The 22,261-nt window shown below is 43.4% G+C and overlaps 1 long non-coding RNA gene across 1 annotated transcript; it reads right to left on the bottom strand.

Moving 5' to 3' along the window:
- Positions 1-21,011: 21,011 nt before the first annotated feature.
- On the bottom strand, positions 21,012-21,994 carry LOC144999960 (uncharacterized). Its single transcript, XR_013661067.1, has 2 exons — positions 21,473-21,994; positions 21,012-21,378 (listed from the first exon to the last, which is right to left on the bottom strand). It is a non-coding gene; the product is annotated as an uncharacterized LOC144999960 (long non-coding RNA).
- Positions 21,995-22,261: the final 267 nt, after the last annotated feature.

Here is a 22,261-nt window from a genome sequence, read left to right as displayed (position 1 = left end):
TGCGCTGATTAGCGAAAACCCTAGCCGTTCAGGTTCTGGACGTATAAAGGGGACTTATTGGCCGTCATTGTTCGTTTTAGCCTTCTGAGAGGAACCCTAAACCGATTGTGTGCATCTGGAGCAAGGCTAAAGGCCATTGGTGATTTTGAAGGAGTTGTTGTGCAAGGAAGAGAAGGACTTGGCTAAAGGAACATCAAGGGAGTCACATTCTGAGGATTGGGGACACAAAAAGTACATTATCCAGGTAAGAATTCGAGCATACTTTGCTATGGTGATGTATTTAGAGGATTAGGGTTTATGGAACCCTTTTGTGGATAGATTGAATGTTACCCTAGTCCCCCAGACGATTGTAACCCCGTGTTGGGACCCTTGGAGGTCCAGAATATTCCATGTCTGTGCATTTCGGGAATTGGTGAAGGTTTTGGATTGAAATCCTTATGCCTTAGGTCAACATGTGAATTATAAGTCTCGGCGTGTAGCATGAGCACCTAAATGAAGACCTTAAGTGATGGACCAGTCTACGAGGGCCAGACCTATGAAGGGTCGGAGCAGTTCTGACCTTAGGAAGCAGTTTGAGCGGCTGCATGGCATGGACTCGCCGAGTCAGATGAGCAGAAGTAACTCGTCGGGTCAAGGAGGATACTCGACGAGTAGAAGGGAAACCTTAGAGGATTGGAGGACGACTAGACTCGCCGAGTCGCCAGAGTACTCGCCGAGTCCGGTCGAGTTGACCGTGGACCGTTGACCAGAGTTGACCTATGTGTGATTTCTTAGGGTCAGTTGTCTTGAAAGATAAAAGTGTTAATAAGTGATGTACGATATTGTAGGGAGTCTGTAGCTCGGCAAATCGAGTACGAGTGATTTCAGGAGTTGCTAGCTCTCAGTATCCACGAGGTGAGTCTTCTCACTATACTGTACCCGGAAGGGTTTGACTGTGTGACCGGAAGGTCGGGTATGATATGTGATATACGTGCTATATGTGGTAAGATAATTGCTATGCGTGCTAAGTATATTTATATGGGCCGGAAGGCAATATGTTATGTGACCGGAAGGTCGGCTATAATATGTGATATATGTGCTATATGTGGTAAGTTAATTGTTATGCGTGTTGTGTATGTTTTATGGGCCGGAAGGCAATATGTTATGGGTCGGAAGGCAATATGTTATGGGCCGGAAGGTGAATACGTCATGGGCCGGAAGGCGATTATGTTATGGGCCGGAAGGCGTTGTGTTGCGGACCGGAAGGTCAGGGCCTAGAAAGGCGTATATGCGTAAGTTGTATATTGGGGAACTCACTAAGCTTCGTGCTTACAGTGTTTTGTGTTATGTTGTTTTCAGGTTCTTTCAGTAACACGGGACGGCACCGGCTCGATTGTACACACCAAAGAAAGAGTTATATTTTGGAGGATCCTGGTTTTCTATTCAAGTGAAAATGAAACTATGTTTTGTAATTCAATTATGAATGAGATTTTAAACAAGTGATTTAATTTTAAAATGATTATTTAAATGAAAATTTTGTCTTGAAAATCACGGTGTTACAAATTGGTATCAGAGCCTTGGTTTGAGGGATTCGGATGCGCCTTCGGGTAAATCTCAAACTGAGGAAGTAAGAAAAAGTTTTCAAATAAATAGTTTTCTAAAAGTGAATAAGAGTTCAAAGAGAAAGCAAGAAAGAGCAGTGTGTACAATCAGCCAGAGCCAAACGGTGATTTCCCAAAATACCCTTACTTTTGTGTTATGAGATATCTATGATGCACTTTATGAGATATTATTGCATGCTAGAGACAGGCTAGGTATTTCATATCTTAGGACTAGAGTGGCCTGATTTGTGATGCCTTAGCCTAGGATTTGTTGTTATATGAGTTATGCTTTTGAGTATGTGATGAGTGAGAGTATCCAGTTAGAACGCACGTGGGGTAGAGTGACAGAGTTCAGTGGTACTTCCGAGGATGAGCCGAGAAGGTGGAGTTATCACAGACAGGGAGTCCTATGTACTCTTCGATGCTCGAATGCTGCTTGCTTTGTGCTTTGTGGAACTCTCGATGATGGGAGTCAGCTACTAAGTGAGTGTGACGATATTCAGGAGGTAGATGGCTGGCATCATTAGGAGCTCTTCAGCAGCTGATAGCAAAGAAGTGGGAGGACAACGGAAGAGACTAGGGAGTAAACCAAGCCAGATGAGTGCGCTGGTAGAGTAGAGGATTTCGCTGGGAAGCGAGCACGTGCGATGGGATTGGTGAAAGAGCAGGTCGAGCAGCTACTTAGGAGCTCTGGGATGGTCCGTGTGGAAAGTATGGGTAGATGTGGCAGGTAGTATGGGCCCGTACTACTGAAAGCAGAGGACCCATACTTGATACAGGGAGCATTCTGAAGGTCCTAAGGAACGGATTGAGGAGTGATGTTATGGTTCGAGTACCATACATCGGAACAGATTGAGGAGTGATGTTATGGTTCGAGTACCATACATCGGAGCAGATTGAGGAGTGATGCTATGGTTCGGGTACCATACACCGGAGCAGATTGAGAAGGGATGTCATGGGATGAGTACCATGGTTCGTAGTGAATGATGCTTGTGATTGTCTTGTTATCCGGTCATGATCGATGAGGTAGAGATCGGACGCTATGGGTTTTAGGCCTGGAGACCATGATTGAGTATGGAGAGGCGTCCCTCGAGAGGAAAGGCGAGTACCTATCAGAGTATTTTGGTAAGGAGTTAAAGGGAGAGAAAAATTTCGGTCTGAGTTGAGCAATCAGTCAATAGAGGAGAGGTCATCTTCTAGGTGGGTGGTGCTATTTATGTTCGTGTGCAAGACACGAGAGGCCTGATGTTTCAGTTTTGGGTTTGGGGGTACACCCTACAGGTCGTTATCGGTGATGATTTCCCCCATAGTATCAGGTAGCATGTGTGCCGCGAGGCAGTGACTTATCGGGAGCAAACAGTCAGTTGGGAATGAGGTAATCGAGGACCACACCACACCTAATTGAGAGTAGTAGGTTGTGTTATAGTGGTGGCAGTGGGGAGTTCAGTCGGGTTTTGCAGTGCAACGAGTTTTCGTCTATGTTGGGAGTGGGTCCCTGTCCTTGGGACAATTCCGGTGTTGTAACATTGGTTGATGAGTTGGGGTGAGAGGAACAATGATTTTGCGGTGCAGTACATGAGCCAGGGATGTTATTGAGCAGTTGAGATGCTTAGTGTTAGATTGGTATGAAATTTGGAACGATTAGAGGCAGTCGTGATGAGAGGTTCTTGAGGAGTTCATCAGAGGTTCAGAGTATAGGGGGTTGATTGATTTCCTTAAGGGGGGGAATTATCGGGCGTGGCGTAGCACTTTCCTGGGGAAGGTGCGATTTCGCTGGTGAAAAATAGTCGTGGGTTGGTTGTGTGCTAATTGGTGATGGTTCGAACCCTAAATGGGGGAGAACCGGGTGCAGTATGTAAGAAAGCAAAGATTTGTCAAGAGTAGTTATAAGTGAAGTATAGAGATATGCTGTAAGAAATCATGAGACCAGGGATGTCGGTGATCGAGGAAAGGGGTCAGAGTGAGTTAATGCGGGAAGTACTTGACGAGGAGAACGAATGTATCCATGACAGGTGATTGGTGTTGTTGCAAGTAGATAGAGAATGATTGGGCAGCCAACTCCCGGGGTCGGTATGCGTATCCTTGTTTGGATTTTGAGCGTCGGAAAAAGGGGTTTCAGAGAATTATCAGCATATTTCGTAGCGTCAGCGTTTTCTCGTATTCCAATCGAGAAATTATATGCATTGAATTTGTAATGTGGGAAAAATGTAGATCTAATTATGGGGTTCAGAGGAAATGTATTATTGTGTCTATATGATGCTTGGGGCAGGAGATCAGTGGTTGTGGCAGGATCTTATGATGTTCTGTTGGGGTATTCTGAGATATCCGGGTATGATATCTTTATTTCGGAGTTACTCGTGAATCCTGAATTGAATCGACGTGTGGCATATCAAGTATCTGTGGATCTAGTGGGAGCCCTTCGAGTATGGGCATCCAGGGAGATTATTTGAGAGAGTGGATTTTCGCAAAGATGGGCATTTGTTATGTTGATTGCCTCCAGAGTCTGTGATGGATATTCGAGCCGTAGTACTCCCTACTCAGAGGGTGTTGTGATACTGCGTGGAGTTGCAGTACTCACTAGATGGCAAGAGAATTTCGATGTTGGAATGTTTTTCGAGCAGTGTATGATGTGGAAGAGTTGGGTTTGAGTAGCCCTGGTATTGAGTCTTTGGAGCTTGGATGTTGAGTCGGGGGCGAGACGGGGGTCTCCGTCTCTGTCTGGAGATGCGGGGAGATACGCAAGGAATATGCGCAGCAGAAACCAGAGATTTGAGTTGAGACGATCCTCGGTTGGATTGTATTTTTCTCGCATGAGGAAAAGAGGATTTTGTGACCTGCGTGTCAGTGGGCCGGGATAGTGGTCACGGGGAGGAAGTTAGTGGGATACTTGGATCATGATATGGGTGACCGTTTGGGGCTCAGCTGTGGAGCCAAAAGCTGACCTGGTACTCAGTCTTGAAGAGGAATATGAGAAATGAGCTTATCATGATGGCATCTGAGGACACTTTAGAGAGAGTGAACGATTCAGACGCTCGAAGACATGCTTCGGGCATGTGTATTAGATTTCGGAGGAAGTCGCGGCACGTATTTATCCTTGGTTGAGTTGTCCCATATCAACAGCCATCATTAGTGCATTGGTATGCCGCCCTTTGAGCTGTTGCATAGGAGGGGGTGTTGGACCCTCATTTGCTGAGGAGAGGTAACGCATGGACCCGAGAGTCCTTGCGAGCAGACCCAGAGCATGTGCGATACATGGAGTAGTGGCAAGGTCGTCAAGCGGATTTCCCTAGGTAAGGGAAGAGAAAGGTATGTTGGGGCTAGTGCAGCATGTGTATGCGATTGCAAGAGGCGAACTCGTGAGAGTTGCTCTGAGAGTGAGAATGGATCTCTCAGTCGTTCCGAAATGGATAAAGTGGGCTTTGGATCGAGGATCCGGTGATTCAGGGTTTCCTAACCCTTATGGGCCGAGTGATCGTTGAGATTTAGAGAAGAGTTGCATCTTGGGTAATTCTCGGTTACAGGGAGTGGTGGGCAGTACAGAGAACATGCTTCAGTCAGATGAGCAGATTCAGCAGGTTAAACAGAGGTTATTGATCGCCTAGTGCCGACAGAAAAGTTATGCAGACAGACGCCGGTCCGAGCTGGAGTTTCAGGTCGGCGACTTCGTATTCTTGAAGGTCTCTCCTTGGATAGGAGTGATTCGATTCAGGAAGAGGGGCAAGTTGGGGCCCCGGTATATTGGGCCTTTTTCGTGAGATTACGAGGGTAGGACGGGTGGCCTACCGTTTGGAGCTACCAACGGAATTGAGATAGATCCATGACACTTTTCATGTGTCGCAAGTGAAGAAGTGTATAGCCGATGAGTCAGCAGTGGTTCCACTAGAGAACATTTAGGCGGATGTGAGCCTGAATTATGTTGAGAGACCAGTGGCCATCAGGGATCGGAATAACAAGGTTCTGAGGAACAAGGAGGTACCTCTGGTGTTGGTTCAGTGGCAACCCCGGAAGGGATCGGAAATGACTTGGGAGCCGGAACGTGAGATGCGGGAGCAGCATCCGGAACTAATTTCAGAGTAAGACTTCGAGGGCGAAGTCTGATTCTAGTGGGGGAGAATTGTAACAGCCCGGAATCTCAAGTATTGTTAAAATTATATTTTTGGGGTGTTTTAAGGGGGGACTTGGCGAGTTGGAGCCAGACTCGCCGAGTAGGATCGCAGACCTGGTCGCGGGTTCGCGACTGGACTCGACGAGTCCAGATAGGGACTCGGCGAGTCTGCGCTGTTTAGCGAAAACCCTAGCCGTTCAGGTTTGGGACGTATAAAGGGGACTTATTGGCCGTCATTGTTCGTTTTAGCCTTCTGAGAGGAACCCTAAACCGATTGTGTGCATCTGGAGCAAGGCTAAAGGCCATTGGTGATTTTGAAGGAGTTGTTGTGCAAGGAAGAGAAGGGCTTGGCTAAAGGAACAACAAGGGAGTCACATTCTGAGGATTGGGGACACAGAGAGTACATTATCCAGGTAAGAATTCGAGCATACTCTGCTATGGTGATGTATTTAGAGGATTAGGGTTTATGGAACCCTTTTGTGGATAGATTGAATGTTACCCTAGTCCCCCAGACGATTGTAACCCCGTGTTGGGACCCTTGGAGGTCCAGAATATTCCATGTCTGTGCATTTCGGGAATTGGTGAAGGTTTTGGATTGAAATCCTTATGCCTTAGGTCAACATGTGAATTATAAGTCTCGGGGTGTAGCATGAGCACCTAAATGAAGACCTTACGTGATGGACCAGTCTAGGAGGGCCAGACCTTGTCACACCCCCAAACCAAGGATGGCGGAAACGTCCGAGGGTGGAGGACTTCATGTATAGTATCATAACCACAATTTCAATAGTAATTTAAGCAAACACAACCAACATATATATATAATTGAAAAAGTTACATCACTTGTATGAATTACATGTTTCAAAATCAATTACAATATGTTGTCAAAATATGAAAAGTTTGACGTCTTAACGTCCCATCCTCAAAAGCACTTGATTACCTGCTTAGTGTTTTCCTGAGAATACGAGTTGTTTGAAAAGTGTCAACACAAAGGTTGGTGAGTTCACAAGCTTTTATTAATAAACTTAGTAGAAGTCTATCACATGTAAATGTCGCGTTTGTGTCAGAAAAATCCGATATTTTCCTTGAAATCCGAAAAATGTAGCCTTATAACCAAAGACTAAAAATGTATAAGAGATCATCATTTCTTAGTAGAAACGTCGTGAGTTTAAAATGATGTGGAAAGTAAATTTCTTTATCAATCTAAAACCTACTTCGGTTTTATGAAACCCCGTAAACTTTATGAATTGTTATCTCCCTAGGTGAGTCGCTATAATCATACTGTGACTATGTGAACCTGCCACAACGTTTCTCAGGCGTCGCGAAAATGAAATGACATTTGTCACCCGTAGACCTGCAGGTCCCACTGTAGCTAGCAGCAAGGTGTGGGGTGTCAAACCCAATATAGATCTATATACAAGTATCACGTTCTCCCTCAAGGAGATTCTGATTATAACTACCAGGAATTATATCCCGCACTCGGACGTACGGGGAGAGAGAGAGAGAGTCTCACAATATAAGTTAACAAGTTTACGTGAAATGTGTGTGAATATACATATTTCTGGTATGAATGTACCCTTTTTGTATGAGTGCGTTGAGTGATGTATCATAAACTATACCTATTATAGTTTATCTAAAATGTATGTAATATGTATGAATTCTTTTATGCAAATGTATTAGTGTTATGAATTTATCAAACTATACTTTTTATAGTTAAATAATACGTGTTCTAAAAGGAATGAATAATATTTAATATGGATGACTTAGTTTCAGTTCATAATGATAAACTAACAAGGAAACACATTCAAATACTAAAACTTATGATTATACACTTTGCTCAACATAATACAAAGTGTTATGATATTTACATGCTGTTGGCAAAATTTAGCAATTCTGCCCTGTTTTGGAAAAATCATAGAAAAATCATACGAAGTCGAAAACTAGATCCGTAAATTCTGAGAGTTCGAAAAATGTGTCTAGTTTGCTCATAATTTTTATCACAATTTATAATGAACTCTAACTTGGGTGAAAAAGTCCATAATCACAAACTAGTCCGGATTGTTGTTTGAATTGATAGGCAGTTTTGTAAAAATCACCATAAATTGTAGAAAAATCGTATGGAGATGTGCAAGTAGCCATTTTAAAGCTAGAAACTTGAACTATTTGCACCTTGTACAGTTTTGAAAACAAAAATGTTTAAGATGCCCAAAACAGTCCGTGAATGGAGTTGAACTTTTCTGATGAAGGCTGTTAGAAAATTTTAGTTATGTTCTTAGTGTTTTAACTTGTATCACCCCCCTGAAAACTTAAGAAAACATGAAAATGTAGGGGTATGAACTCACCTTAAGTGATTTCAGTAGGTAAGTGTTGAAGAAGATAAGTGTTCAACCCAAGAACACTTGAAGAATCACTTGAAGATTCGAAGATCTAACACAATTATGAGAGAGTTTGTGTAAGATATCCATGATTTGAGTGGAAATAATTGAGATAATCATAAAGAGAATGGATTATGCTTACCAAATGTGGAGGAAAAACTCAAGACCAGCCCTTGAATCTCGAATTTCTAGAGAGAGAAAGTGAGAGAGGAAAGAGTTTGATCTTCTTGTGAAATGAGAGCAAATGAGAGAAGTGAGGAGAGAGGATGAATATTCAGCCCTCAAAAACGTGGGAAAGAGGGATAATTGAGTGGAAAAGACATTGATGTGACCTAGGTAAGGTGGGGGGGGGGGGGTGGCTGGTCATAGAGTGGGTGTGGGAGTGGTTGCTTGTGTTAGAAGGTAAAGCAAGGTCAACACTCCACCTCTTTGTACTTTTCCCACTTGCTTTCATTATTTAAATAATTATTTTTATGAAAATATGATTAAATTGTGAATATTTAGGGTTTATTATGTTAAAATATGATTTTGGGTGAAATTCCCACGTTAAAATAATTAAAAACTACGCGAAAACCGGGAGAAAATGAGTTCCCAGCGAGACCTCTCGGTCCTAGGCCGAGGTTCGGTCCCTAGGCCGAGACCCGGTCCACGCTGAGGACTGTAGCCGGAAGCGAACAGAGGGAAACGAAAAGGGGCGAGTCAGACGCGAGAGCGAGGGGCGAGGGTTCGGTCCGAAGGGTCATTGGGGTTCGGATCGGGATAAGGGGCGAGAATGTCAGAACCAAACGTACTGTAGTGAACAGTACTTTCGGTTCCGCATCAGAAGGTTTCGGTTCGGCTCAGGAGGTTTCGGTTCCGCATCAGAAGGTTTCGGTTCGGCTCAGGAGGTTTCGGTTCCGCATCAGAAGGGTTCGGTTCCGCATCAGAAGGTTTCGGTTCGGCTCAGGAGGTTTCGGTTCCGCATCTGAAGGGTTCGGTTCCGCATCAGAAGGTTTCGGTTCGGCTCCTCTTGCTCTCAGTCCCTAAGAGGACCTTCGGGTCCTAAGAGGCTTCTCTCTTGGTTTCGGTTCCTAATGTCTATTTTTCTCGTTTTCACCCCGTTTTAAGCTGTTTTTGACACGGTTAAGCGTCGGAATGACCCAAATGATTCTAAAAAGTGACGGGAACTATTTGAGAGAGATTCGGGAGAGATTTCACATACTTGGAGAGATTTGGGAGAGATTTGACATTCTTGGAGAGATTTCTCATACAAAGAGATATTTGCGAGAGTTTTCACATACTTAGAGGGATTTGGGAGAGATTTCACATTCTTGGAGAGATTTCTAATATAGAGAGATATTTGAGAGAGATTTCGCATACTTAGAAAGATTTGGGTGAGATTTGACATTCTTGGAGAGATTTCTCATACAAAGAGATATTTGCGAGAGTTTTCACATACTTAGAGGGATTTGGGAGAGATTTGACATAGAGAGAGATAGTGTGGAAACGATTGAGAGAGGTTCTATGTGGGATAGTTGTGAGTGTCCGGCATCGAAATGTATGGTTCGTGAACCCTGTTAAGCCTTGTTTAAGGATCTTACACACTCCCGATGAGTATGCAACATTGTTTTATCGTTCTAGTTCATTGATTAGAACTAGGGTTTAGGAAATTTTTAACACAAGACTTTTCTCAAGTGATGTTTCTCATTAATATAGCAAGTTATACAGTATGATCATAACACAAACCCTAATACACAAGGTTTAATCGAGTTGACCGGTCTTGACTTGATGATTTGACTTGACTCAAGATTGACGATTGTCACATCATCCCCCCGTTAGAGGGAATTTCATCCCGAAATTTAAATTCAGCTGGGAACTTCAAGGGTTTGGGAAAAGATGTGGATACTTTTGCTTCATTTGATCTTCACGTTCCCAGGTAAACTCAGGCCCTCGTTTCGCGTTCCATCGAACCTTCACTATGGGAATGCGGCTTTGTTTTGTTCTCTTGATCTCTCGATCCATGATCTCGATGGGTTCCTCCACAAAGTGGAGATTCTCATTAACTTCGATTTCTTCGAGTGGTATTACGAGTGTCTCGTCAGACAGACACTTCTTTAAGTTGGACACGTGGAAGGTAGGGTGTACATTACTAAGTTCTTGTGGTAGTCGGAGTTTGTACGCCACGGGACCAATCCTAGCAAGGATTTCGAACGGACCGATGTACCTTGGGTTTAGTTTCCCTCGTTTACCGAAACGTATCACCCCTTTCCAGGGGGAAACTTTTAGTAGTACCTGGTCTCCGACCTGGAATTCTAAAGGTTTGCGTCGCTTATCCGCGTAACTCTTTTGTCGATCACGAGACGCTTTTAGTCTTTCCCGAATTTGAATGATCTTTTCTGTGGTTTCCCTTATGATTTCAGGCCCAGTAAGGGTGCTATCAGGGACTTGCCCTCTGGCTAGCTGAGTATCTCCAGCTTCGGCCCAACACAGTGGTGATCTACACTTGCGACCGTATAGAGCTTCGAATGGAGCGACTTCAATGCTAGTGTGATAACTGTTATTATAAGAGAATTCGATAAGCGGTAGATGGGTATCCCATGCCTTACCAAAATCTATCACGTAGGCTCTCAACATGTCTTCCAACGTCTGGATGGTTCTCTCGCTTTGTCCGTCAGTTTGTGGATGGTAGGCCGTACTCATGTCTAGCTTGGTTCCCAGAGACTTCTGTAGGGACTGCCAGAAACGCGAGGTGAATCTACTATCTCGATCAGAGATAATGGATGTTGGTACACCATGTAGTCGCACGATCTCTTTAATATACGTCCTGGTTAACTTTTCCATCTTGTCTGTTTCCCTTATTGGTAGGAAGTGCGCGGACTTTGTCAATCTGTCCACAACCACCCATATGGTATCCATCCCACCTGATGTCTTAGGCAGTTTGGTTACGAAGTCCATGGTTATTCGCTCCCACTTCCACTCGGGTATATCCGGTTGTTGAAGTAGTCCTGATGGCTTCTGATATTCCACCTTGACCTTGGCGCAAGTGAGGCACTTGCTCACATAAGTAGCAATTTCAGCCTTCATGTTTGGCCACCAGTATAACCTTTTGAGGTCTAGATACATCTTATCTGACCCCGGGTGAATAGAGTATCGAGTCTTGTGGGCCTCGTTCATTACAACGTCTCGGTACCCACCGAACTTCGGTGTCCAGATTCGTTCATGAGATAACGAGTTCCATCCCCTTTGACTTCCAAGTTCTTGTCCATCCCCCTTAGTGCTTCGCTTGCCACGTTTTCTGGTTTCAAGGCTTCTAATTGGGCGTCCTTGATCTGGGTGGCTAGTTGGGAGTAGATCGTCATGGCTAGGGATTTTACTCAGCGACCCGAGTATTCCTTCCTGCTTAAGGCATCGGCTACTACATTAGCCTTGCCCGGGTGGTAGCGAATTTCACCTTCATAGTCATTCAGTAATTCCACCCATCTTCTTTGGCGCATGTTAAGTTCTTTCTGATTGAGAATGTGCTGAAGACTTTTGTGATCAGTGAAGATGGTGCACTTGGTGCCGTAGAGGTAGTGCCTCCAGATCTTCAGGGCGAACACCACCGCTCCCAGTTCAAGGTCGTGGGTTGTATAATTAACTTCATGTGTCTTCAGTTGCCTTGATGCATAAGCGATGACTTTTCCCCTTTGCATGAGCACACAGTCGAGGCCTTGATTTGAAGCATCGCAATACACCACAAAATCATCAGTTCCTTCTGGAAGAGACAAGACTGGTGCGCTGCATAGGGCTTGCTTTAGTGTCTGGAAGGCGGCTTCTTGTTTATCTTCCCACTCGAACACTACACCTTTCTGAGTCAAGGTGGTGAGAGGCTTAGCGATCTTGGAGAAGTTTTGTATGAATCTTCGATAGTAGCCTGCGAGTCCCAAAAACTGTCGGATTTCTGCTGGCGTTGTAGGTGTTGACCAATCTTCGATTGCTTTGATCTTTGAGGGGTCCACATGTATTCCTTCTTTGCTTACTATGTGGCCAAGGAATCCTACTTCACGGAGCCAAAATTCACACTTTGAGAATTTGGCGTAAAGCTTCTCGGTTCTTAAAATCTCCAGAACTAGTCGTAGATGTTGTCGGTGCTCTTCTTCGCTCCTCGAATAGACCAAGATATCGTCGATGAATACGATGACGAATTTATCCAAGAAGGGTCGACACACACGATTCATCAAATCCATGAACACCGCAGGCGCGTTTGTTAACCCGAATGGCATCACTACAAACTCATAGTGCCCATAGCGAGTTCTGAATGCCGTCTTGGGGATATCCTCTTCCTGAACTCGTAGTTGATGATAGCCCGACCTCAGGTCGATTTTTGAAAAGTAGCTGGCTCCTTGGAGCTGGTCGAAGAGGTCATCTATTCGGGGTAGGGGATAACGGTTTTTGATAGTGAGTTTGTTTAGTTCTCGATAGTCTATGCACATGCGAAAAGACCCATCCTTCTTCTTTACAAATAAGACTGGTGCTCCCCAGGGCGAGGAGCTTGGCCTGATGAACCCTTTGCTCAATAGTTCATTCAACTGGCTGGATAGTTCTTGCATTTCTGCCGGTGCTAAGCGATATGGAGCCCCGGCGACGGGGGTAGCTCCTGGGATTAAGTCGATCCGAAATTCGACTTGCCGCGCGAGTGGTACACCAGGCAGATCGTCTGGGAAAACATCAGGGAAGTTGCATACTTCTGGAATTTCTTTGATGTCCTTCACCTCCTGTTTCTTGTCTACGATGTGGGCTAAGAAAGCATGGTATTGCTTTCGGAGGTACTTTTGGGTTTTAACACAAGAGATGATTTGTAGGTTCGCACTAGGTTTATTGCCATAAACGGTGAGAACGTTGCCATTCGGCAGATTGAGGCGGACGGCCCTTTCGTAACATAGAATGTCGGCACGATGAAGGCTTAGCCAATCCATACCAATGATTATATCGAAGCTTTTTATGGTGACCGACATAAGGTCAATTTTGAACAAATGGTTGTCTAGAGTGAGAGTACACCCTATGTAAATATCACTAGCGCGCTCAACCTTTCCATTTGCCATTTCTACAATGTAAGAATCTTCTAGTGGTTGAGGATTTTGCTTAAGTATATGTTTGAATTGGTGACTTATGAAATTTCTTTCTGCCCCACTATCGAAAAGTACGCATGCATAAGAGTTATTGAGGAGGAACGTACCAGTAACCACAGAGGGATCCTTGACTGCTTCTCCCTGCCCTAAAGTTAGGACTCTCCCTACACCCCCAGCATTAGGGGCTCGTGCCTTGGGGCAGTTCCTCCTGAAGTGTCCCGTTTCACCACATCCATAGCAGGTTTGGCTTGCTCCAGTGTTGGCGGTCGTAGCGACTTGTGTGGCGGGTTGGGTAGTCGCTCTACAGAATCGTGCAGTGTGCCCCTTTTTGTTACAGTTATTGCAGTGTAACTCTCGACAAGCACCATTATGGTGGTAGTTACACTTGTTGCACTTGGGAAGAGTTCCTGTATACTGTTTCGGTGGCGCTGGAGCGACAGTAGTAGTGGCGGCGCGAACAGCAACAGTCTGTTGCTTTTTGGCGGGGTCCTGAATTGGTTGTTTCTTTTTATGGCCCCATAACTTCCTCTTGTTTTTCCCTCCTTTTGTTCGGTCGGTGGTGGTTATCACGGTACCACGGCTAGCCCTGTGATCTATGAGTTGTTGTGCCAATTCCTTGGCACTCTCAAAGGTAGTGGGTCTCGAGGCCAATACACTATCTTGAATCTAAGGTGATAGCCCCCAGAGGTATCGTTCCACCTTCTTCTCTTCTGGAGTGACCATTGTTGGACAGAGGAGTGCTAGGTCGTTGAAACGGGCAGTATAAGTTTCAAGATCAGTGCCTGACATTCTGAGGTTCCAAAGCTCTTCTTCAAGTTTTTGTATTTCGCCCCTCGGGCAGTATTCTTTTAACATTAGGGCTTTCAAATCCTCCCAGCTGATTGCGTTAGCTACTGCAGGAGTAAGTGACTTAACTCGGCCATTCCACCAAGTAAGTGCTTTTCCAGTGAAAGTGAATGCCGCATACTTGACCTTGCTCGCCTCGGGACAAGCGCAGATTTCAAAAATTGCCTCGGTCCTTTCGAACCATTGCACCAGTGTGATAACGCCCCCGCTTCCATTGAAAGGATCGGGTTTGCCATTCGTGAAGTCTTTGTAAGAGCACTCCCTCGTACGCCCCGTGCTGTCCCCATGAATGGAATTGGTAGCTCCTGATCCAGAACCGCCAGAACCATTGGTCCCCATTTGCGACATTGCTGCCGCCACGGCTGCCGTTACTGCAGCCTGAAACATTGCAGGATCAAACTGCGGAGGTGGTGGTGGAGGCGGCACTGGGTTGTTGGAAGGCCTTGGTCTTTTCCTTGGTGGCATGGTTCTGTCATAAAAAAAATGACTAGTCGGTAAGACTTCAATAGTGATAACGAGTCGAGTGTTACTGGTTTCATCCCTCTTGTATTTTATCAAAACTTTATTATTTGTAAACTGTTTGTGTGGTCAGGTTGTGATGTATAGTGCCAAATATTCAATAAATAAAACATATGCCAAATTTCATTGATAATTTTTAGTACATAACACTTAGAGGGAAAAGTTTGACCTCATAAGGGTCTACATTACATCGTTACAAAAGATAGTTTTTGGCATTACAAAAACCCTTTGAATAGTGTAATCACATAATCGCAGGGTGGCCCTACATACAAGGAGTAGCACCAACGCGTACTCGTAAAATTCTACTACCAAGACGGGAGAATAGCAACGAGTTCTAATCACTGCGACCCTTCTTTGACGGAGGCTGCGATGATGTCGATGCGCCCTGTAGTTCCGCCAATCTGCGTTCGGCTGCAACCATTCTTTCTTCGAGAGCCATGTATCTTTCCCGATACTCTCTTGTTTCTGCTTGAGCTGCTAGAAGATCTTGGATGAGTTGGTCTCTGTGGCGGGTGTCTCGTTCCAGGTCTCTGGTGCGATCAGTAGTAGACTGTACGATGGCACTTAACTCCCGGACCTGATCGGTCGTCGTCCTACCACGATCATCCATTCTCGCTATTCGTTGTATCGTGACGGGGAGAGCTCTGTCATCCGGTCCACCATGAGTGAGATCATAGTAACCTCGTTGGTAGCCATATGGTGACCACTGGCGTTGTTGTCGGCTCCATCTTTCGATCGTTGTTACCCAAGGGGGTTCAGGTCCGTTGTATCCAAAACGGTGCGCGAGTACCCTTGCGATGTAGGGAGGGTTGAATACTTCTGGTGGTTCCTCCGCTTCGTTCCCAAACATGACTAACTCATCACCTTCCTCTTCTTCCTCTTCGTCTTCATTTTCCTCCTGGTCGTCTTCCTCTTCTTCTTCATTTTCTTCTTGGTCGTCTTCCTCCTCGGGCTCCTCCTCGGGATCCTCTTCGGGATCCTCCTCGGGATCCTCTTCGGGATCCTCCTCAGGATCTTCTTCGGGATCCTCCTCGGGCTCATCATCGATCCATCCCGTGTTTCCCTGATTGGGAAAATAGGGGTCCCCGGGTATGTGAAATCCTGCCATGTCGTCTGCACGAGAAATGGGGTTAAGAAGCACACATCGGAAAATAATAATCGGGAACTATAGAAATGTACAAATACTCCTATAGTATTTTTAAATGTTTATATTTGGTTCTTAGTGTGTTCTTTATGGAGTGTGATTAAGTTTTTAGATTTGTCGCTCATTACGACTATTCCTTAGTGTGCGTAAGTTACTTCTTGGACGGATATAGTTGATCAGGCTATATCCTTCCCAGAATTGATTACACATGCTAAGGCGTATTAATAATGTTCGACTCCTCCTTTTTCAATTTATGTTCTCCTAAGTTATGACAACATGCTAGTATAGTATGCATGCAAGTATACTTTAAAACAAGAAATTATTTGTTTCCTAAAAGTACAACTCGTTAAATCACTTTAAGAATCAGAGACTTTTAGTCCCAAATGTGTTTATAGTTTGTATATCTTATGTGGTTTGACATACTTAATTCACTATAAACCGTGCTCTGATACCAATCTGTCACACCCCCAAACCAAGGATGGCGGAAACGTCCGAGGGTGGAGGACTTCATGTATAGTATCATAACCACAATTTCAATAGTAATTTAAGCAAACACAACCAACATATATATAATTGAAAAAGTTACATCACTTGTATGAATTACATGTTTCAAAATCAATTACAATATGTTGTCAAAATATGAAAAGTTTGACGTCTTAACGTCCCATCCTCAAAAGCACTTGATTACCTGTTTAGTGTTTTCCTGAGAATACGAGTTGTTTGAAAAGTGTCAACACAAAGGTTGGTGAGTTCACAAGCTTTTATTAATAAACTTAGTAGAAGTCTATCACATGTAAATGTCGCGTTTGTGTAAGAAAAATCCGATATTTTCCTTGAAATCCGAAAAATGTAGCCTTATAACCAAAGACTAAAAATGTATAAGAGATCATCATTTCTTAGTAGAAACGTCGTGAGTTTAAAATGATGTGGAAAGTAAATTTCTTTATCAATCTAAAACCTACTTCGGTTTTATGAAACCCCGTAAACTTTATGAATTGTTATCTCCCTAGGTGAGTCGCTATAATCATACTGTGACTATGTGAACCTGCCACAACGTTTCTCAGGCGTCGCGAAAATGAAATGACATTTGTCACCCGTAGACCTGCAGGTCCCACTGTAGCTAGCAGCAAGGTGTGGGGTGTCAAACCCAATATAGATCTATATACAAGTATCACGTTCTCCCTCAAGGAGATTCTGATTATAACTACCAGGAATTATATCCCGCACTCGGACGTACGGGGAGAGAGAGAGAGAGTCTCACAATATAGGTTAACAAGTTTACGTGAAATGTGTGTGAATATACATATTTCTGGTATGAATGTACCCTTTTTGTATGAGTGCGTTGAGTGATGTATCATAAACTATACCTATTATAGTTTATCTAAAATGTATGTAATATGTATGAATTCTTTTATGCAAATGTATTAGTGTTATGAATTTATCAAACTATACTTTTTATAGTTAAATAATACGTGTTCTAAAAGGAATGAATAATATTTAATATGGATGACTTAGTTTCAGTTCATAATGATAAACTAACAAGGAAACACATTCAAATACTAAAACTTATGATTATACACTTTGCTCAACATAATACAAAGTGTTATGATATTTACATGCTGTTGGCAAAATTTAGCAATTCTTCCCTGTTTTGGAAAAATCATAGAAAAATCATACAAAGTCGAAAACTAGATCCGTAAATTCTGAGAGTTCGAAAAATGTGTCTAGTTTGCTCATAATTTTTATCACAATTTATAATGAACTCTAACTTGGGTGAAAATGTCCATAATCACAAACTAGTCCGGATTGTTGTTTGAATTGATAGGCAGTTTTGTAAAAATCACCATAAATTGTAGAAAAATCGTATGGAGATGTGCAAGTAGCCATTTTAAAGCTAGAAACTTGAACTATTTGCACCTTGTACAGTTTTGAAAACAAAAATGTTTAAGATGCCCAAAACAGTCCGTGAATGGAGTTGAACTTTTCTGATGAAGGCTGTTAGAAAATTTTAGTTATGTTCTTAGTGTTTTAACTTGTATCCCCCCCCCCCCCCCCCCCTGAAAACTTAAGAAAACATGAAAATGTAGGGGTATGAACTCACCTTAAGTGATTTCAGTAGGTAAGTGTTGAAGAAGATAAGTGTTCAACCCAAGAACACTTGAAGAATCACTTGAAGATTCGAAGATCTAACACAATTATGAGAGAGTTTGTGTAAGATATCCATGATTTGAGTTGAAATAATTGAGATAATCATAAAGAGAATGGATTATGCTTACCAAATGTGGAGGAAAAACTCAATACCAGCCCTTGAATCTCGAATTTCTAGAGAGAGAAAGTGAGAGAGGAAAGAGTTTGATCTTCTTGTGAAATGAGAGCAAATGAGAGAAGTGAGGAGAGAGGATGAATATTCAGCCCTCAAAAACGTGGGAAAGAGGGATAATTGAGTGGAAAAGACATTGATGTGACCTAGGTAAGGTGGGGGGGGGGGGGTGTGGCTGGTCATAGAGTGGGTGTGGGAGTGGTTGCTTGTGTTAGAAGGTAAAGCAAGGTCAACACTCCACCTCTTTGTACTTTTCCCACTTGCTTTCATTATTTAAATAAATATTTTTATGAAAATATGATTAAATTGTGAATATTTAGGGTTTATTATGTTAAAATATGATTTTGGGTGAAATTCCCACGTTAAAATAATTAAAAACGGGCCTTAAACGCAAAACTACGCGAAAACCGGGAGAAAATGAGTTCCCAGCGAGACCTCTCGGTCCTAGGCCGAGGTTCGGTCCCTAGGCCGAGACCCGGTCCACGCTGAGGACTGTAGCCGGAAGCGAACAGAGGGAAACGAAAAGGGGCGAGTCAGACGCGAGAGCGAGGGGCGAGGGTTCGGTCCGAAGGGTCATTGGGGTTCGGTTCGGGATAAGGGGTGAGAATGTCAGAACCGAACGTACTGTAGTGAACAGTAGTGAACAGTACCTTCGGTTCGTTTGGTGAACAGTACTTTCGGTTCCGCATCAGAAGGTTTCGGTTCGGCTCAGGAGGTTTCGGTTCCGCATCAGAAGGTTTCGGTTCGGCTCAGGAGGTTTCGGTTCCGCATCAGAAGGGTTCGGTTCCGCATCAGAAGGTTTCGGTTCGGCTCAGGAGGTTTCGGTTCCGCATCAGAAGGGTTCGGTTCCGCATCAGAAGGGTTCGGTTCCGCATCAGAAGGTTTCGGTTCGGCTCCTCTTACTCTCAGTCCCTAAGAGGACCTTCGGGTCCTAAGAGGCTTCTCTCTTGGTTTCGGTTCCTAATGTCTATTTTTCTCGTTTTCACCCTGTTTTAAGCTGTTTTTGACACGGTTAAGCGTCGGAATGACCCAAATGATTCTAAAAAGTGACGGGAACTATTTGAGAGAGATTCGGGAGAGATTTCACATACTTGGAGAGATTTGGGAGAGATTTGACATTCTTGGAGAGATTTCTCATACAAAGAGATATTTGCGAGAGTTTTCACATACTTAGAGGGATTTGGGAGAGATTTGACATTCTTGGAGAGATTTCTAATACAGAGAGATATTTGAGAGAGATTTCGCATACTTAGAGAGATTTGGGTGAGATTTGACATTCTTGGAGAGATTTGTCATACAAAGAGATATTTGCGAGAGTTTTCACATACTTAGAGGGATTTGGGAGAGATTTGACATAGAGAGAGATAGTGTGGAAACGATTGAGAGAGGTTCCATGTGGGATAGTTGTGAGTGTCCGGCATCGAAATGTATGGTTCGTGAACCCTGTTAAGCCTTGTTTAAGGATCTTACACACTCCCGATGAGTATGCAACATTGTTTTATCGTTCTAGTTCATTGATTAGAACTAGGGTTTAGGAAATTTTTAACACAAGACTTTTCTCAAGTGATGTTTCTCATTAATATAGCAAGTTATACAGTATGATCATAACACAAACCCTAATACACAAGGTTTAATCGAGTTGACCGGTCTTGATTTGATGATTTGACTTGACTCAAGATTGACGATTGTCACAGACCTATGAAGGGTCGGAGCAGTTCTGACCTTAGGAAGCAGTTTGAGCGACTGCATGGCATGGACTCGCCGAGTCAGATGAGCAGACTCGTCGAGTAGCTTGAAGAATAACTGGGACTCGTCGAGTTGTTCCTCAGACACGGCGAGTGGAGTCGGGGTGGCCCCGCGATTCTTCCAGGAGTAACTCGTCGGGTCAAGGAGGATACTCGACGAGTAGAAGAGAAACCTTAGAGGATTGGAGGACGACTAGACTCGCCGAGTCGCCAGAGTACTCGCCGAGTCCGGTCGAGTTGACCGTGGACCGTTGACCAGAGTTGACCTATGTGTGATTTCTTAGGGTCAGTTGTCTTGAAAGATAAAAGTGTTAATAAGGGATGTACGATATTGTAGGGAGTCTGTAGCTCGGCGGATCGAGTACGAGTGATTTCAGGAGTTGCTAGCTCTCAGTATCCACAAGGTGAGTCTTCTCACTATACTGTACCCGGAAGGGTTTGACTGTGTGACCGGAAGGTCGGGTATGATATGTGATATACGTGTTATATGTGGTAAGATAATTGCTATGCGTGCTAAGTATATTTATATGGGCCGGAAGGCAATATGTTATGTGACCGGAAGGTCGGCTATGATATGTGATATATGTGCTATATGTGGTAAGTTAATTGTTATGCGTGCTGTGTATGTTTTATGGGCCGAAAGGCAATATGTTATGGGCCGGAAGGCGAATACGTCATGGGCCGGAAGGCGATTATGTTATGGGCCGGAAGGTTAGGGCCTGGAAAGGCGTATATGCGTAAGTTGTATATTGGGGAACTCACTAAGCTTCGTGCTTACAGTGTTTTGTGTTATGTTGTTTTCAGGTTCTTTCAGTAACACGGGACGGCACCGGCTCGATTGTACACACCAAAGAAAGAGTTATATTTTGGAGGATCCTGGTTTTCTATTCAAGTGAAAATGAAACTATGTTTTGTAATTCAATTATGAATGAGATTTTAAACAAGTGATTTAATTTTAAAATGATTATTTAAATGAAAATTTTGTCTTGAAAATCATGGTGTTACATTAGTATTAAATTAAAAACGAAATTTTTGCTCATGATTTTTGGGATGTTACACAGTTAAAACAAGTTCGTTGTTTTCTTATGTACAAAAAATAAGAAGTTGTCAATATGTGAACACGGATAAGAGATGATTACCCTCCTAAATTATTTTCCGTTTGAGTTACTAGTTAAGACAAGTATTAACCGGTAATATTGGTGTAATTTAAACAGTTAAAACAAGTTAGTTGCTTTATTATGTGAAAAAAAAAGTTGTCAATATGTGAACACGAATAAAAGGAAACAAGATGCGTAAAATGAAACTTATACTCTTTGACTCTCAAATTAACACTTAAAAACAAGAAGTTTCTTCCACATTACCATGTACCCAACACTACGCACAAGGGTAGGGAATGCAACACTCAAATACAATGGTACAAATACAATCGGCATAACTAAAATCAACCGATAAAGAAATAGAAATATATCTTGCACATCACAATTAAACACATTTCGTGCACCCCTCCTTCAACCCAATAGAACATCCAAAGAAACATGCGTTTCCTTTTGAAACTGTCAAGTGAAACATTAAACCCATACACAATTGTTCTTCATTTCTTCCTGTCAATCTGAAGCAACAAAACACCCCTCAGATCATCGTGTTGATCTATCTTCCTTTCCTGCAATCAAATACCAAACCCAAACACACACTTAGGATCATCCATTACTATCAACACAAACTCACACACACACACATACAAGCAAGAAAGTTACCTGTTACTGATCATGTTCATTTTTTTGTTGAAGAAGAACCAACCAAACGGCCCACACGAGATGCTATTGTCGTGAGTTCCTCCTACCGAATCACCTCCTTCACCCTCGCTCCCTTCTCTGTTGTTCGCATCGCCCACAAGCCTCCGACGGTTTTCGCCTTGCTGCTACCACTACTTGCGAAGTCGGACCTCACATCTCGCAGACGGAAGAGACGAGGAAGACTTCGTTATTTTCCCCTTTCCTTCTCTTCGGCCTACTCTGACCATCTCCATCACACCTTACCTACGGAGACACAAGAGCGCAGCACCGCTGCTCCTTAACCCTCGATCCCCGTAAACACTCCCTCGCGGGCAATCGACCCAAAACCTTCGGATACAGCACCCGTCGCTTTGTGTTTTCCTTCTCGCCATCTTCGTTCGTTCCCATTGATCAATCGACTACTCGACACCGATCGATTGAGCCTCCATCTCCCGTCTTCGTTCTCTGCTATGGTATTCCTATCCCCTTTGCTTCAGAGATCAGAACAAAAGAAACGGGGTAAAGCCCAAATTCCTTTTAAGTGGACCATTAAACACAGGACTTACAACTCTAAGGTATTTTTTACTATGAAATGACTAAAATGCCCCAACTATTAAATTCTTTATTCAAAATAGGTCCCAATCCCCAAAAAGTGATTCCACTTATCCACAAACAACCCCTCATTTGGTATTTTTTTTTACCAGAACAGTCCTAACCATCTAATTAAATTACCAAAAAGCCCCTATAGTTTAGTAAAGTTACAAATAAGCC

The sequence above is a fragment of the Lactuca saligna genome, chromosome 1 (genome assembly GCF_052625555.1).
Source record: "Lactuca saligna cultivar CGN05327 chromosome 1, ASM5262555v1, whole genome shotgun sequence".
In the NCBI taxonomy this organism is placed as follows: Eukaryota; Viridiplantae; Streptophyta; class Magnoliopsida; order Asterales; family Asteraceae; genus Lactuca; species Lactuca saligna.
The sequence above is the reverse complement of the archived record's forward strand: the minus strand, read 5'-3'. Positions and strand labels throughout refer to the sequence as shown.